The 15144-nt window shown below is 46.7% G+C and overlaps 1 protein-coding gene and 1 long non-coding RNA gene across 9 annotated transcripts in view; one reads left to right on the top strand and one right to left on the bottom strand.

Moving 5' to 3' along the window:
* The window catches only part of LOC138582682 (uncharacterized), a 63659-nt gene extending 55889 nt beyond the window's left edge, over positions 1-7770 (bottom strand). The window contains exon 1 of the long non-coding RNA XR_011305061.1: positions 7704-7770. This is a non-coding gene — a long non-coding RNA (uncharacterized lncRNA). The remainder of the gene's footprint in view (positions 1-7703) is intronic.
* A 39-nt stretch (positions 7771-7809) lies between these two features.
* Positions 7810-15144, top strand: part of WDR55 (WD repeat domain 55) — a 415882-nt gene continuing 408547 nt past the window's right edge. For all 8 annotated transcript variants that reach the window (XM_069654228.1, XM_069654220.1, XM_069654223.1 and 5 more), the window contains exon 1: positions 7810-7935. The gene's annotated coding sequence lies outside the window, so the exon portion shown is untranslated. The remainder of the gene's footprint in view (positions 7936-15144) is intronic.

Raw genomic sequence — 15144 nt, 5'->3', positions numbered from 1 at the left:
GCAGTGTGACTGAGCAGCCAGGCCTATCTCAAGAAGGATAACTGTGAGCTGTAGAGCTGTACAAATGAAATCTGTAAATACAAGCAGCCAAGTAACACTTACACTCAAGGTTTCAGTTATAAATAGTTATTTATTTAATTAACATCATTTTTATAAATAAGTGTTCTTTAGAAAGGCAATTCATGTAACAATGTAAATATACTTTTAAATTACTTTTCAGAATCAGAGCAAGTTAGGGGATAATCTTTGGATATGCTTCATACACAATTGCTACACCATGGGTTGACTTCAATCACAAGGACAGTAATGGCATTTATAGATCACACTAGTTATACTTTGCAGATTCTGAGGTTGTAGAAAGGAAAGGTTTAAGGAATGAAAAAGGTTAAACAGGTTCTCAGTATATGTGAGGACAAATAAATCTTCCAATGAAAACTAGACATGCCTTTTCCAGCAGTAACAGTCTAAAACAAGTTACCACCTATGAGGGACAAACCATATCAAAGTCAGTGGGCTAGAAGAGTCTGCAGGGACCCAGGAAAGCCAAAGTCAATTTGAAACAGTTTATGGAGCTGAGGCACTTCTTAGAATGAAATGTCTTGCACAAAGTTAGAGAGTTTGTTAGAAAATCACGTGTAGGGTCGCAAGCTATGAAAAAAGAGTTGGAATCAACTCTAAAAGTAAGCCAATGCAATTCCCAACTGAGAAAAGCAAGGCTACAAGAAGGTGAGGTAAGTACCCCAAGTCTAAACAGTACCTCTGGTTTGAATAAGAGTGGTCCAGCTGGCTTCTGTCCTGCTACAGCGTTGCAGACCCCATATTCCTGAGCCTTAGTCGTGGGGACAAGAGGGAGGACATCTGTAGGGCTCCTGCGGTGGTACTTCGGTGGTCGTTGGCGGCTACGGGCTCTTTTCGGTTCTGTGGCACTTTGCGGGTTTCAGCGCTTAGTAAACGGCACTGTTGCGGATCTCTGGTACCGGTTTGGCTTCCTTCACTCCTTGGGTCTGATGAGGGGACTCTAGCTCTGGTCGTCCTGCTTCTGGAGGGTCCTTAGGAGACTCCTGGAGCTTCTAGCCGGATTTCAGACGCTTCACTCGACTACGGATTACTCGACCCCTGGCACTTGGTTCTTGCAGCAATGAAGAAGTACAGCCAGACAGGGAAGATGGTCCAGTGGAGTCGTCTATGGGTTAGTTGGTCCCACTAACCCAAGGGGAGAAGTCCATTCCGGAGCTTCTCTGTCTGAAAAGGGAGTTTCAGCACATCAGCAGGGCTTCACCGGGCAATTCAAAGGTCCAGGAGAATGCAGCAAGCTTCGTTCACGGTTTCTTCGTCGGATGTTTCTCCCAGTGGTCGACTCTGCCTCTAGTCCCAAAAACCTCGACTTTTAAGCAGGTTTCTCCCATTCATGCACAGCCTAGGCTGTCAATCACACATCAGGGTCACTGTCCTGAAAGGACAGCCAGCCAGCCATTCAGGACTGGTTGCATTCAGGTATTACTAGAGACAAAGGACAGGGGAGGTTCGGGACCCTCCCTCACATCCTCACATCCAGACAAACTGGAGCCAGAGGCGTGACTCAGGGCTGAAGTGCGCCAACGGCAAGACAAACAAAGGTCTTCAATCTGTTTGACGCACAGAGTAAAACCCAAGATAACCTCAGAAACAGAAAATGGCAAAAAAAAGAAGACAGGGGCCGTTTCGATAAAATGGTGACCCCTGGGTGCTGTACTGCAGCTGAGGGTTCAGCCTGCGGTAGAAAAACACAATGGTAGGAAAAATTAAACCACTACCACTAGTCATTTAAAAGTAGGGAGGGCAACATACAAATGTTACGTTACATGAGAATGTAGGATAAGGGGCTACTAGGTAACTCCCCAGCACTCCACATAAAATGGTGTGTGCTGGACCCACAAAGAGAAAAGGTAAGTAAAGTCATTTTCACTTTACTATCCTTGGGAACAGTAGTTCACATAAGAAAAGGTATTTTACACCTTATGAGAAATCTAAAGGATTTCTCAGTGACACTGCACTGAAGTTGATGTGTGTCACCATACAAAAAGTAGATGCATATGGAGTTTGTCAGACTCCCAAAACAGTGAAAACACATAATCCAAAGGTCAAAACACATGATGCAGTGGGAAAAGGGTTTCACTCACTCCAGGGTTAAATTAAAAAGTCCTACAGTCCAGCAAAAGAGCTGGGGGTCTCTAAGATTGAAGGGAATTATCACAGAAATGAGAATTCTCCCTAACATGACTGCACGAATATATGCCAGTATTCACATGCACTCCTTCACACAATATTCATGTTTGCTTTGCGCAAAATCCAATAATCAACAACCATAACGAAAAGTACCCCCAGAATAAAAAAAATCAAAAGAAAAGGATCCACAAAAGAAAGAAGCAATAAACAAACGGAACCACAAAATCCCATCAACTACCCACAACCTACCAAATACAAGCAACAACAAACCACAAATAGCAAAGACTAAACCCAAAAGACCATGAAAAACACCAATCGAAAGAGGACGCCAACTAAGGAACACAACCCACGCATCATGCCTCACCACAAGAAAGACAAAGAAGCCAGAAAAAGACAACAGAAATAATAAGAAATCCCAAACCACTCGGGAAGGCACGGACCAGCATGATCCCACAACCCCAAAAAACTCGACAAACTTCTGAGATGGCCCAATGAGACATACAAGTAACAGAGCAAATACAGACTACAATGCTCACTACCTGTCCACATACGACAACGTGGTAAACAAAAACAGCACAGCAACAATGAACTGACAGCCAACAAGCTTCACGAATACAGACCCAACCAGGACACCAAACGGATGACAACTAATAAACCATCCCAACCCAGTCTCTACCATGGACAATACCCCAACCAGAACAAGGAACAAATTGGAAACCATCACACTCACTCTGCACCCCCTATATCACCAAGACTGGAACAACAGAGGGGTAGCGACCCTATTTACCACCCGGAAACAAACCAACCCCGCCATAAACCTTATCGGTCTACTCGACAAAGAGACTGACTGACAAAGAACCACCCCACCCAAAAGACTCAACTGGGAAAAACCCACCTGGAACGGAAACCCAACCAACAACACACTGGTCAGAACAAGCAATACTAACAACAACACAAAAGGCAAATACAGCATACTACACTGCAGTCTCCTCAACATTAGATCTATGGCAAAACACTCAACAGAAACCAATGACCTCCTAAGCGAAGGAGGCACAGACGTGCTCTTCCTTACAGAAACCTGGCTATCAGACAACTATAAAGCCATCGCGAATGAAGCAATACCCGACAATTATAAATTAATACACGCCAACAGAGAAAACCGAAGAGGAGGTGGAATCGGAATTATACACAAAAAACACACCCGAGCATCTTGAATCATCACAACCAACGCGTAAGACTATGAATCCCTCCTAATCAAGATAGAACGCAACGACCAATCCAACATAGTATTCCTACTGATCTACAGACCATCTTCTTACAACCCCAACTTTGCAATAAAACTAGCGGACGAGGCCGCCATGCTATCAACCCACCACAAAAACCTAGGTAAAAGAAATCCCACCGATACAAACATAGATACAACAGAAGACACACTCAACAATTGGATCACCAAGGCCATTGACCAATTAGCACCAGCTAAAACATTCAAAGCAACACCACCAAAAAAACTGGCAGCAAAATGGTTCACAGAAGAACTGAAAAAACACCACAAAAAAAACGCAAAATGGAAACAAAATGGAGAGAACAATACACCAGACAAGACTATATAAAATACCAAAGACAACTCAAATTGTACAAAGCAACAGACCTCAAAGCAAAAAAATAAACAAAAACTACTACGCCACAAGAATCGGCAAACAATTCATTGAAATAATGCCATCACCCCTACACAAACACTTTGTGAAAGTCACTTACACCAGAGCTGGGTCTGTGTAGTAGCTGCACAGCAGTTACTGCCTTTTATCGGGCATTAGCCTGCGCAGGTATTTTTATATATGTAGTCACTTACAACAGAGCAGGATGTGTGTAGTAGCTGCACAGCAGTTACTGCCTCTGCGGGCATTATCCTGCGCAGGTATAATTATATATGTAGTAATTTGCACCAGAGCAGGGTCTGTGTAGTAGCTGCACAGCAGTTACTGCGTCTGCAAGCAGTAGCCGGCGCAGGTATTATATATATATATATATATAGTCACTTACACCAGAGCAGGGTCTGTGTAGCAGCTGCACAGCAGTTACTGCGTCTGTGAGCCTTAGCCTGCGCAGGTATTATATATGTAGTCACTTACACAAGAGCAGGGTCTGTGTAGCAGCCGCACAGCAGTTACTGCGTCTGCGAGCCTTAGCCTGCGCAGGTATTATATATGTAGTCACTTACACCAGAGCAGGGTCTGTGTAGCAGCTGCACAGCAGTCACTGCCTCTGCGAGCCTTAGCTTGTGCAGGTACTATTAGATATGTAGTCACTTACAACAGAGCACGGTCTGTGTAGTAGCTGCACAGCAGTTGCTGCGTCTGCGAGCATTGGCCTGCGCAGGTATTATTATATATGTACAGGGTCTGTGTAGTAGCTGCACAGCAGTTACTGCGTCTCCGAGCCTTAGCTTGTGCAGGTACTATTAGATATGTAGTCACTTACACCAGAGCACGGTCTGTGTAGTAGCTGCACAGCAGTTACTGCGTCTGCGAGCATTGGCCTGCGCAGGTACTATTATATATGTACAGGGTCTGTGTAGTAGCTGCACAGCAGTTACTGCGTCTGCGAGCCTTAGCCTGCGCAGGTATAATATATGTAGTCACTTACACCAGAGCAGGGTCTGTGTAGTAGCTGCACAGCAGTTACTGCGGCTGCGGGCATTATTCTGCGCAGGTATAATTATATATGTAGTCATCTGCACCAGAGCAGGGTCTGTGTAGTAGCTGCACAGCAGTTACTACGTCTGCAGGCATTAGCCTGCGCAGGTATTATATATGTAGTCACTTACACCAGAGCAGGGTCTGTGTAGCAGCTGCACAGCAGTTACTGCGTCTGCGAGCATTAGCCTGTGCAGGTACTATTATATATGTACAGGGTCTTTGTAGTAGCTGCACAGCAGTTACTGCCTCTGCGAGCATTAGCCTGTGTAGGTATTATATATATATATATATATAGTCACTTACACCAGAGCAGGGTCTGTGTAGCAGCTGCACAGCAGTAACTGCGTCTGCAGGCATTAGCCTGCACAGGTATTATATATGTAGTCACTTACACAGGAGCCGGGTTTGTGTAGCAGCTGCACAGCAGTTACTGCGTCTGCAGGCATTATCCTGTGCAGCTATAATTATATATGTAGTCACTTACACCAGAGCAGGATCTGTGTAGCAGCTGCACAGCAGTTACTGCATCTGCAGGCATTATCCTGTGCAGGTATAATTTATATATGTAGTCACTGACTCCAGAGCAGGGTATGTGTAGCAGCTGCACAGCAGTTACTGCGTCTGCAGGCATTATCCTGTGCAGGTATTATTAGATATATAGGCCCTCATTACGAGTTCGGCCGGTAGCCATGCCGCTATTGGCGGCATGGCTGCCGCCGAAATCGCATCCGTGTCCGGAATGAGGACTTACCGGGCCATTCCGAGGTCGGATGGCCCGGTAATTCCTCCCTCAAGGACCCGGACACGGTTCTTCCCCATGCCCATTTCAGCCCCCATAGGGCTGAATGGGAATGGGAGAGGGAGCAAACAACGGGCCATTACGAGATGGCCCGTTGTTTGCTCCCTCTTCCCCTCGAGGGATGCGGTAAGCACGCCTGGTTTTCCCAGGCGTGCTTAACGTGTCCCGCGAGGGGACCTTGTAATGTGGCGGAACGGGTTGAACGGCGCCGCCACCTTTTACGGAGCCGTTTGTCCCGTTCCGCCAGGGTCGTAATGAGGCCCATAGTCACTTACACTAGAGCAGGGCCTGTGTAGTAGCTGCACAGCAGTTACTGCCTCTGCGAGCATTAGCCTGTGCATGTATTATATATATATATATATATATATATATATATATATATATATATAGTCACTTACACCAGAGCACGGTCTGTGTAGCAGCTGCACAGCAGTTACTGCATCTGCAAGCATTAGCCTGTGCAGGTATTATTATATATGTACAGGGTCTGTGTAGTAGCTGCATAGCAGTTACTGCGTCTGCAAGCCTTAGCCTGCGCAGGTATTATATATATAGTCACTTACACCAGAGCAGGGTCTGTGTAGCAGCTGCACAGCAGTTACTGCGTCTGCGAGCATTGGCGTGTGCAGGTATTATTAGATATTTAGTCACTTACACCAGAGCAGGGTCTGTGTAGTAGCTGCACAGCAGTTACTGCGTCTGCGAGCATTGGCCTGTGCAGGTATTATTAGATATATAGTCACACTAGAGCAGGGTCTGTGTAGTAGCTGCACAGCAGTCACTGCCTCTGCGAGCCTTAGCTTTTGCAGGTATTATTAGATATGTAGTCACTTACACCAGAGCACGTTCTGTGTAGTAGCTGCACAGCAGTTACTGGGTCTGCAAGCATTGGCGTGTGCAGGTATTATTAGATATTTAGTCACTTACACTAGAGCAGGGTCTGTGTAGTAGCTGCACAGCAGTTACTGCGTCTGCAAGCATTGGCCTGTGCAGGTACTATTATATATGTACAGGGTCTGTGTAGCAGCTGCACAGAAGTTACTGCGTCTGCGAGCCTTAGCCTGCGCAGGTATTATATATATAGTCACTTATAGTAGAGCAGGGTCTGTGCACAGCAGTTACTGCGTCTGCGAGCATTGGCCTGTGCAGGTATTATTAGATATGTAGTCACTTACACCAGAACAGGGTCTGTGTAGCAGCTGCACAGCAGTTACTGCGTCTGCGAGTATTGGCCTGTGCAGGTATTATTATATATGTACAGGGTCTGTGTAGCAGCTGCACAGCAGTTACTGCGTCTGCGAGCATTGGCCTGTGCAGGTATTATATATATATATAGTCACTTACACTAGAGCAGGGTCTGTGTAGCAGCTGCACAGCAGTTACTGCATCTGCGAGCCTTAGCCTGCGCAGGTATTATATATATATATATATATATATATATACACACATATAGTCACTTACACTAGAGCAGGGTCTGTGTAGCAGCTGCACAGCAGTTACTGCATCTGCAAGCATTGGCCTGTGCAGGTATTATTATATATGTACAGTACACTAGAGCAGGGTCTGTGTAGCAGCTGCACAGCAGTTACTGTGTCTGCGAGCCTTAGCCTGCGCAGGTATTTTATATATATATATATATATATATATATACACATACACACAGGGTCTGTGTAGCAGCTGCACAGCAGTTACTGCCTCTGCAAGCATTGCAGAGCCTGAACCGTACGTAAATGAGCTTCGGAGCAGCTACTGTGTCTATGCCAACAACAGGCTGCCCCGTGTAATTTCAAAACCAGATGTTTAGAAAATCACGTACTTACAATATTTAATTTCAACACGTGATGAGTACAATACAAGGAATTACAGCTTCAACGTGCATTCCTAGGGGTTGCAAAAGGGCTCCTCTTAACAATAACAACAAAGGGGTGAGAAAGTCTAAGTTGATGGATGCTAAAAGAAATGCATCTAAAATTCACTACAAGGGCTGGATCGCATACACTCACCTGATGCTGCCTGGAAACTGAACATGCGCGTTTCCTAAAGGGTAGTGTCTAGTTCCCATTCGAGAAACGGACCATAACACGCCCCGCCCCCACTTCATCGCGTGGGCTGCGCTGCATCACGTGGGTTTCAACGTTGACTTCATCTTCATTTTTGTACGAGTTGGAAGGCAAGGCGTTGTGGGAGCGATTCCTCCTCTGCAAAGCACATGTGTCGTTGATTGTTTGATTTCCGGTAAGTCTTAGTTATCTCATGTTGATTGTCAATATTGGGAAGGGAGTATTTCTGTGGTTTATAATGTGCATCAGGGGGTGAGATGTACTCAAAATACAGGCGGATTCCGTTATTTCGGTGTATTTTTGGGATATGTAACGTGCATCACAGGGGTGAGGCAATATTGGGGAAGAGGTATTGCGTATTTTGGGGGTTGAGATTTACTTAAAGTACAGTTCGTTTTGGGGTTTTCTCATGCAGATGTGCGACGTGTGTTTTATGGAGTGCGGCTGGGGACAGTGCGTTCCTCCCGTCCCAATGGGACTTCCACTGTAGCAGTGAACAGTACAGCGAACGGTTAGTTATCCTCCTGCAGGAGGGAGGGAGGGGGGGGGGTTGGTGGATTTGGTATGTGCAGCAGATGGGGCTATGTGTTTTATGCAGACAAACGCATATGGGTACGAATTTCCAGCATAACGGTTCAGTTCTTTATTTTTACTGCACGGGGGCGATTTGGCATTCCCCGGGGAGGGGATTTTTCATTTACCCCTTTGCAATGTGTGGCAGAGAAGGCTAGACGGAGGCCTTGTATTGCTTTCATTTACAATCACACATTTAAAGTCCCTATGGGACCCGATAGCATTGTGTTTGTTTAAAAGTTTGCCAATACTTTCTGAAATGCCTTTAAGGTGTTGTACGCTATCCTGCGTCCCATGGTAGCTTGAGGGAGGCAGTGTTGTCAATCTTCGGAGCCACGCTCACTTTGATTACCCCACCCACAGATGGCTACAGCCATACAAACCGCGTCAAAATGAAAAATGGCAACACAGCGGCATAGCCCGCCCTCCGACAGCTCCCTTCCTGGGATTGGCCAGTGATGTCTTTGTAGCTCCGCCCCTGCCCATTCCTGACATCTGTAGGGGATGCAGAATATCACACAAACCAAGAGCGCAAGGAAATGTTAGCTTGCGAACAGTTCAACTCATCAAGCACTACCCATTTCCCAGTGTCACAGCCCCCCTGAGACACACAGGCTGGTAATAAACCCCACAACACGTTTCTTGTATCATAAGCAGCAGAGGCCTTCTTATGCATGATGGTGACTTTCCAATTGAAAGGCCCCGTGCAAATCTGTGACATTTAAAGCGAGCAACACAATAAAGCACCATTTGAAAATGTTTTCACACCCATAACGTCTAATAGCTTTATATCCCAAAACGTAAAATGTGCTTTCGCTTTATATCCCAAAACGTAAAATGTGCTTTCGTGTCCTTAATTGAATGTTCTTAAAACCATACATAACAACACGCTGGAGGTTTGTGACAAATCTTCAAACCTAAGTGAGTTTTTTTACGCCTCTTTTATTGTGTGTCTGAAAGCGCTGAAAATAAAGTGGGTAAATGGATATTTTGCCTTTGGCATCTTATAGTTTTCCATTCAGGATGTGGAAAATAAAGGTACGCTGATATTATTGTGGCCTAACATGCTACCATAAGGATTTACAGGTTGTTATGATGCTTTACTATGCAATTTGTGGATTTTACAATTAAACTCTATAGGACAGTATTATTGTAGGTCTTGACACGCAAACTTAAATATTTGTTCCAAGTAAAGCGTGGAAGAAGGTGGCCGTGCCCAAAATGCACAGTTGTTTAAAATCCCTGCTTCGCTGTTTAGCGAAAGTGTGTGATCCTGGGCAAGTAATGTAATCTCACACTGGGCCTCATTACAAGTCTGTGCTACCGGCGGGTTGCCATCAGACTTGCAAAATTTACCGGCACCTTGCTTGCCATAAACACCAGGGAATTACAACCCTGGTGTTCTGGGAAGTCAGGCGCCGCTCAATGGTAAATCTCCATTCTCATTTGAGTCCCATAGGACTCAACGGGAATGGGGATAGCGGAAGCACCGGCTTCCCGTGAAAGTCTGCATGCCGGTGCCTTTCTGCCCGCCAGGTCTGACCCTGGCGGCCCGGATTGCACCCGCCCGCAGACTCGTAGTGTGCCGGTCAGGTAACTGATGCAGGTACGTTTACCGGTGCCATTGTTACCGGACCGGCACACTTGTAATGAGGCCCACTGACTTCAACTGTAAAAATTGGAGCGCTCATAAGTGATTACGTTTACACCCTCACAATAGGACAGTTTTAATAAGTATAGGGAAAAATTAGTTTACCCTGGTGCTCCTCTGCTAGTGGCCCCAATACTGTCACATGGAATTGCATTATTGCTGCACTGGCCCTCCCCCCAGTCTCGTATCACTTGATTTGACAGGCAGACATAGGGCCTCATTATGAGTCCGGAGGTAGCCGTGCCGGTAAAAATGGCACAGCTGCCACCAGTCATTTTTGTTCCAGTGCCCGGCAATGGGGACTTACCAGGGCATTACGGCCCTCGCGGTCCCTACGGCAGGGCACCAGAAAATGGGCAGGACGGATACACGGCACTGTGTGCAACAGTGCCGGTGCATCTGTCAAGGTTTGTGAGCGGGTGACCTGCTTGTAGTTTGCCGGTCCGAAAACAACGGTACTGGCAAGCTTACCGGTACCATTGTTTCCGGACTGGCAAACTTCTAATGAGGCCCATAGTCTCACCAGCCAGTAACTGTGGTAGAACCAACATTACATGTTCTCCCCTGTTGCTTTCAGCCACTGAAGTTGCTCGAGCCCTCCAGAATACTGCCCCACACTCGGCTATGTCCTGTTATGCAAGGATATTGTGCCTCTAAGAGTTGGACCAAACATTGGGAGCAAAGGTGCTAGGAATAGCCCTTCAAAACAAACAGTGCGCAGGAACTAGAACATTACGTCTGCACGTAATACCTTTTACTTAAACTCTGCAAGCTAGTCTTGAAGGAAAGATGGGGGCACCAAGCAAGCTCTGCAGCAACACAATCTACTGCCAAACGTCCACATCCAGGCCAATGGAAGAGTTGTATTTAGCTCAGCTTGGACTTGGTTATTTATAAACCAGTTATGAACTTATCATTTTATGTTAACAGGACTCTGCGCTGTATATCCCTGGTGCGTAGCTGCTGGGTTCTTCCCAGCCATGTTTGCTGTATACTTTGCTAGTAAGCAACAAGGACATCAGAAAAGACTGTGCCATGCAAAGAGGTGGAGGTGTGGCCCTCATTGCCTGGGATACCTTTGATATCAGAGAGGCAGAAGGGCATCTTGATCACAACTGTGACTACCTGCCACTAAAAATCAATGTCTCCCACAACTGCACCATCACCATGCATATTGTCTAAAGACCTCCTGGTCCCATCTCTGATTTTCAGGACTCCCTCATCCTATCACTGTCTGACAACATCAAAAAGACGTCCCAAGTCATACTCGTAGGCGATCTTAACCTAGGGCTCAATGACCCTAAGGATTCGCACGCCAAATCCCTCAAAGCCCTTTCCACTCTGGGCTTCGCGCAATCTATCTCTGAACCAACTCATGCCAAGGACGTACTCTCGACTGGATCAGCCGGCATAACTGTTCCATCCAAATCATCGCCAACAATCCCATTCCATGGTCTGACCACCACTACATTCAGTTCAACCTTAATACGAAAAAAGGGCCCTCTAGGCCCATCACCCCCTGTCCAGCAACCTTCGCAAGGAGCTCACGCAAATTGGCGGCCGAAAACCTAGCACCGCTCCTTCAAGTGCCTGACCTGCAAGCGCCATTCTCCAATAACTCAGAAACCTTAGCCAACACCTTCAAAGAAATTGTCACCGTAGCGGTCGACACCATTGCTCCACTCACCCTTAAAAAAGCTAAAAAAAAACAAACACTCTAACTCTTGGTTTTCACAAGAACTTCTTGACCAACGCTCCCAGAAAAGGCTAGCATTATCCGCATGGAAAACCAACCCAACTGAAGCCACTAGAAGTGCCTTTAAAGCCGTTTCCGTATCCTATAAAATGAACATCACCCGAGCTAAAGCTGCATCCTTCAATTCCAGAATCAATGACACCAAATCAGGGTTCAAAGAAATATTTGCCATCTTTAGGGAATTAGAAAAACCCTCAACCCCTCCTCCCACCCTTCCTAAGGACGAGAACTGGTGCAATAGTATTCAGGCTGCCATGCTAGATGAGCTCAACTCTCTTCAAACCAAAATGTGTGGCCATCAAAAAGCCCTATGCCATCTCATAGCCAACCTGCACAGTAAAACACCTAAGCCCACCACGACCAACTCCTCCCCCCTCCTTTTCACTTTAAAGATATGACGGAGATGGAAGTCATCGCCCTGCTCAAATCTATCAAACCCTCCTACTGCAAAGGAGACGCTTGTCCTGCCCAACTCATCAAAGATTCGGCACATATCCTAGCACCCTTCCTAACTGCATTCATTAACGCTTCCTTCCAATCTGGCCATGTTCCAACTGGACTTAAAGAAGCATGGGTGCGCCCACTCTTGAAGAAACCGTCCCTCGACCCTACTGTCCCAGGGAACTATAGGCCCATCACCACCATCCCAAGTTTACTAAAAATCCTGGACAAAGCAGCCTACCTGCAAGTCCAAGGATTTCTGGAAGAGAACCGTCTCCTTGGCCTGCGGCAATCTGGCTTCCTCCCGCGCCATGGCACCGAGACGGCTCTCCTAGACCTAAAGAACCAGATGGACGATCTCAGAGACGCAGGCAAACCAGCGCTCCTTCTACTCCTGGATCTTTCCGCAGCCTTCGACCTGGTTCACCACAACACCTTGTGCCGCCACCTAGCAACGGAGGCCAATTTCTCCCTGAAAGCATGTGCGTGGATCACATCCTTTCTCAAAGAGAGGGCTATGAAAGTCTTCTCTGACTCTGCCTGTGCCACCCCCAGCCTCATTAAATGTGGTGTTCCACAGGGCTCCTGTATTGCCCCCACGCTTTACAACCTCTTCACCAGGCCGCTGTCCAGCATCCTTGACTCCCTGTGCATCTCATATACAAACTATGCGGATGACACGCAGGTGCTCATCCCACTTATGGGTGACTTTGATGCAGATATGAACACACTCGCCACCATTTACTCCACTATCCAATCGTGGATGGCAGACAACTACTGGCTCTGCCTTAACAGTGAAAAAACGGAGCTTCTGTTTATAGGGTCTCCCACTACTCTTTGCAACCTTGACAAGCAGTATACATCCTTCACCATTGATAATATTCCTATCAAGGTCTCGAACTATAGTTTATTTGGACTCGGAGCTGACCATGGATAGACAGGTTAATGCCGTTGCCTCCTCTTCAGCCTACTACTCAAGTGCTTAACGCAGCCAGACCCTTCATATCCCACCAGAACTGTCTTACCATTTCTAGGGCGATTTATTGGTTCAAGGTTGGACTACTGCAATGCCCTCCTCGTAGGAATGTCTCAAAAAAATCTTGCCAAACGCCAGTTGGTTCAAAACAACGCCCTCAGGGCAGCCACAGGTACATCAAGAAAAGACCATGGGCCTCATTACGACCCAGGCGGTCTGGAAATAACGGTGGCGGTAAACACGCCGCCACCGTTGTTTCCGGACAGCCTGAGTCCGACCCCTGCAGGCGGGAGGTGATGTTCCCGCCAGGTCTGACCTGGCGGGTTTAACACCTCTCGCATGCAGGCGGACGAGGAAACACCAGCAGCATTAGGAGATGCTTCCGGTGTTTCCATGATCCCCATTTCCATCGAGTCCCATAAGACTCAATGGGAATGGGGATTTACACCATTCCGCCTCCGTGATTCCTGGAAAACCAGGGTTGTAATGCCCCGGTAATTCCGGGAATCACAGAGGCGGAATGGTAATACGAGTCAACGCCGGACTCGTAATGAGGCCCCATATCTCCGAAGTGAGAAGGCAGGCCCACTGGCTCCCAGTCAAAGAAAGAATCATCTTTAAAACTCTTACCCTCACTCACAAATGCCTCCATGAGCTTGCACCTCCGTACTTGTCCCACCAAGCACACCACCACAAGACCCCTGTGGGTGGGCTACTCTAACAAGATTCTCACACAAATAACCAGGAAAGCCCACGCGGGGGGCTCCAGTTTTCCTACACTGGCCGCCACCCATTGGAACGCACTCCCTACTCATCTAAGAATGATCGAGTCCCATCAAGCATTCCGCAAAGCCATTAAAACTAAGCTCTTTGTATGAAAGGTAAATATATATGGGCACATCCCTGTATAACTGCCGTACTGTTATCTTACGTATGCCTGTAACACTGGTCATACTTGTACCTCACTGAGTCTGTATTTGCAACTAAGAGAACTATGGTTTCCCCATGAACATGTGAATCAAAACTTCTTACAAATTCTTGTAACAGCGCCTCGATGCCTCCGGGCTGCTAGTGCACTTCACAAATGCAAATAAATAAAATTAGCCTAGAATCAGGGACAGCGGCATGGCCTTTCAGCTTTTTCAAATGAAAGGGGCCACGAGCCTCAGGGGGGCGCCTGCAACAGCCTTCATATTGCCACTCAGCAGTGTAATAACACAGCAATATATTCCTTTATATATTGCTCAATTTCTGAGTCTTGCAGTGCTGCTGCTGGAACCCATCCTGCCGTCACTTTGAGGAAAACAGAAATATTATCACCTACTTTCAACACTGTTTCCTCCACGTCGGCCACTTTCTTATGAAGAAGGATCATTCACAACTATTCAGCGGTCATTGAGTGTTTTCAGCTCCCTGCTGGCTCGTGATAATTGGCGGCTATTAACCTTATCTTTATCTCCCTTATAATGTATTCCCTCCACCCCACAAGAGCCTCAGACTGCTTTCTGCTCTAAGAAAGGGGAGCCCAACCATCCTGTTGAAATGGTCCCCCACACATCTTCACCCGGGCCTGCAGCGAATATTCCATTATGTTTAGAGAGGGCATTATATCGGACCTATGTGCACCGCTACATCAGACTATTTTGCCTTGACATACCGCACGTCATAACGTTGAATACTATGCACATGTACTACAGGTGCAGCATTCATACACTTACAAGAACAGTACAAACAGTTTTGATAGTGGGGTTGCAAGATATCACGACCTGAACAAACCTACAGTAATTCACTCCCTGAGGTTAATTTACACTAACACAAGTGGTCACCCTGTTATATATTTCTCTGGTCCCAACCAATCTAGAGGCACCATCTATCCCTTCCCTGGACACCCCCATACCTTTTTAATTGTGGGGGTGCAACATATCATGGCCTAACACTCCTAAGGTAATTCACATCCCCTGTCTCCCTGCGGTTAACTCACAATGAC

The sequence above is a fragment of the Ambystoma mexicanum genome, chromosome 3q (assembly GCF_040938575.1).
Source record: "Ambystoma mexicanum isolate Mex_15411 chromosome 3q, UKY_AmexF1_1, whole genome shotgun sequence".
NCBI lineage: Eukaryota > Metazoa > Chordata > Amphibia > Caudata > Ambystomatidae > Ambystoma > Ambystoma mexicanum.
This window is presented reverse-complemented; position numbering and strand designations above follow the sequence as displayed.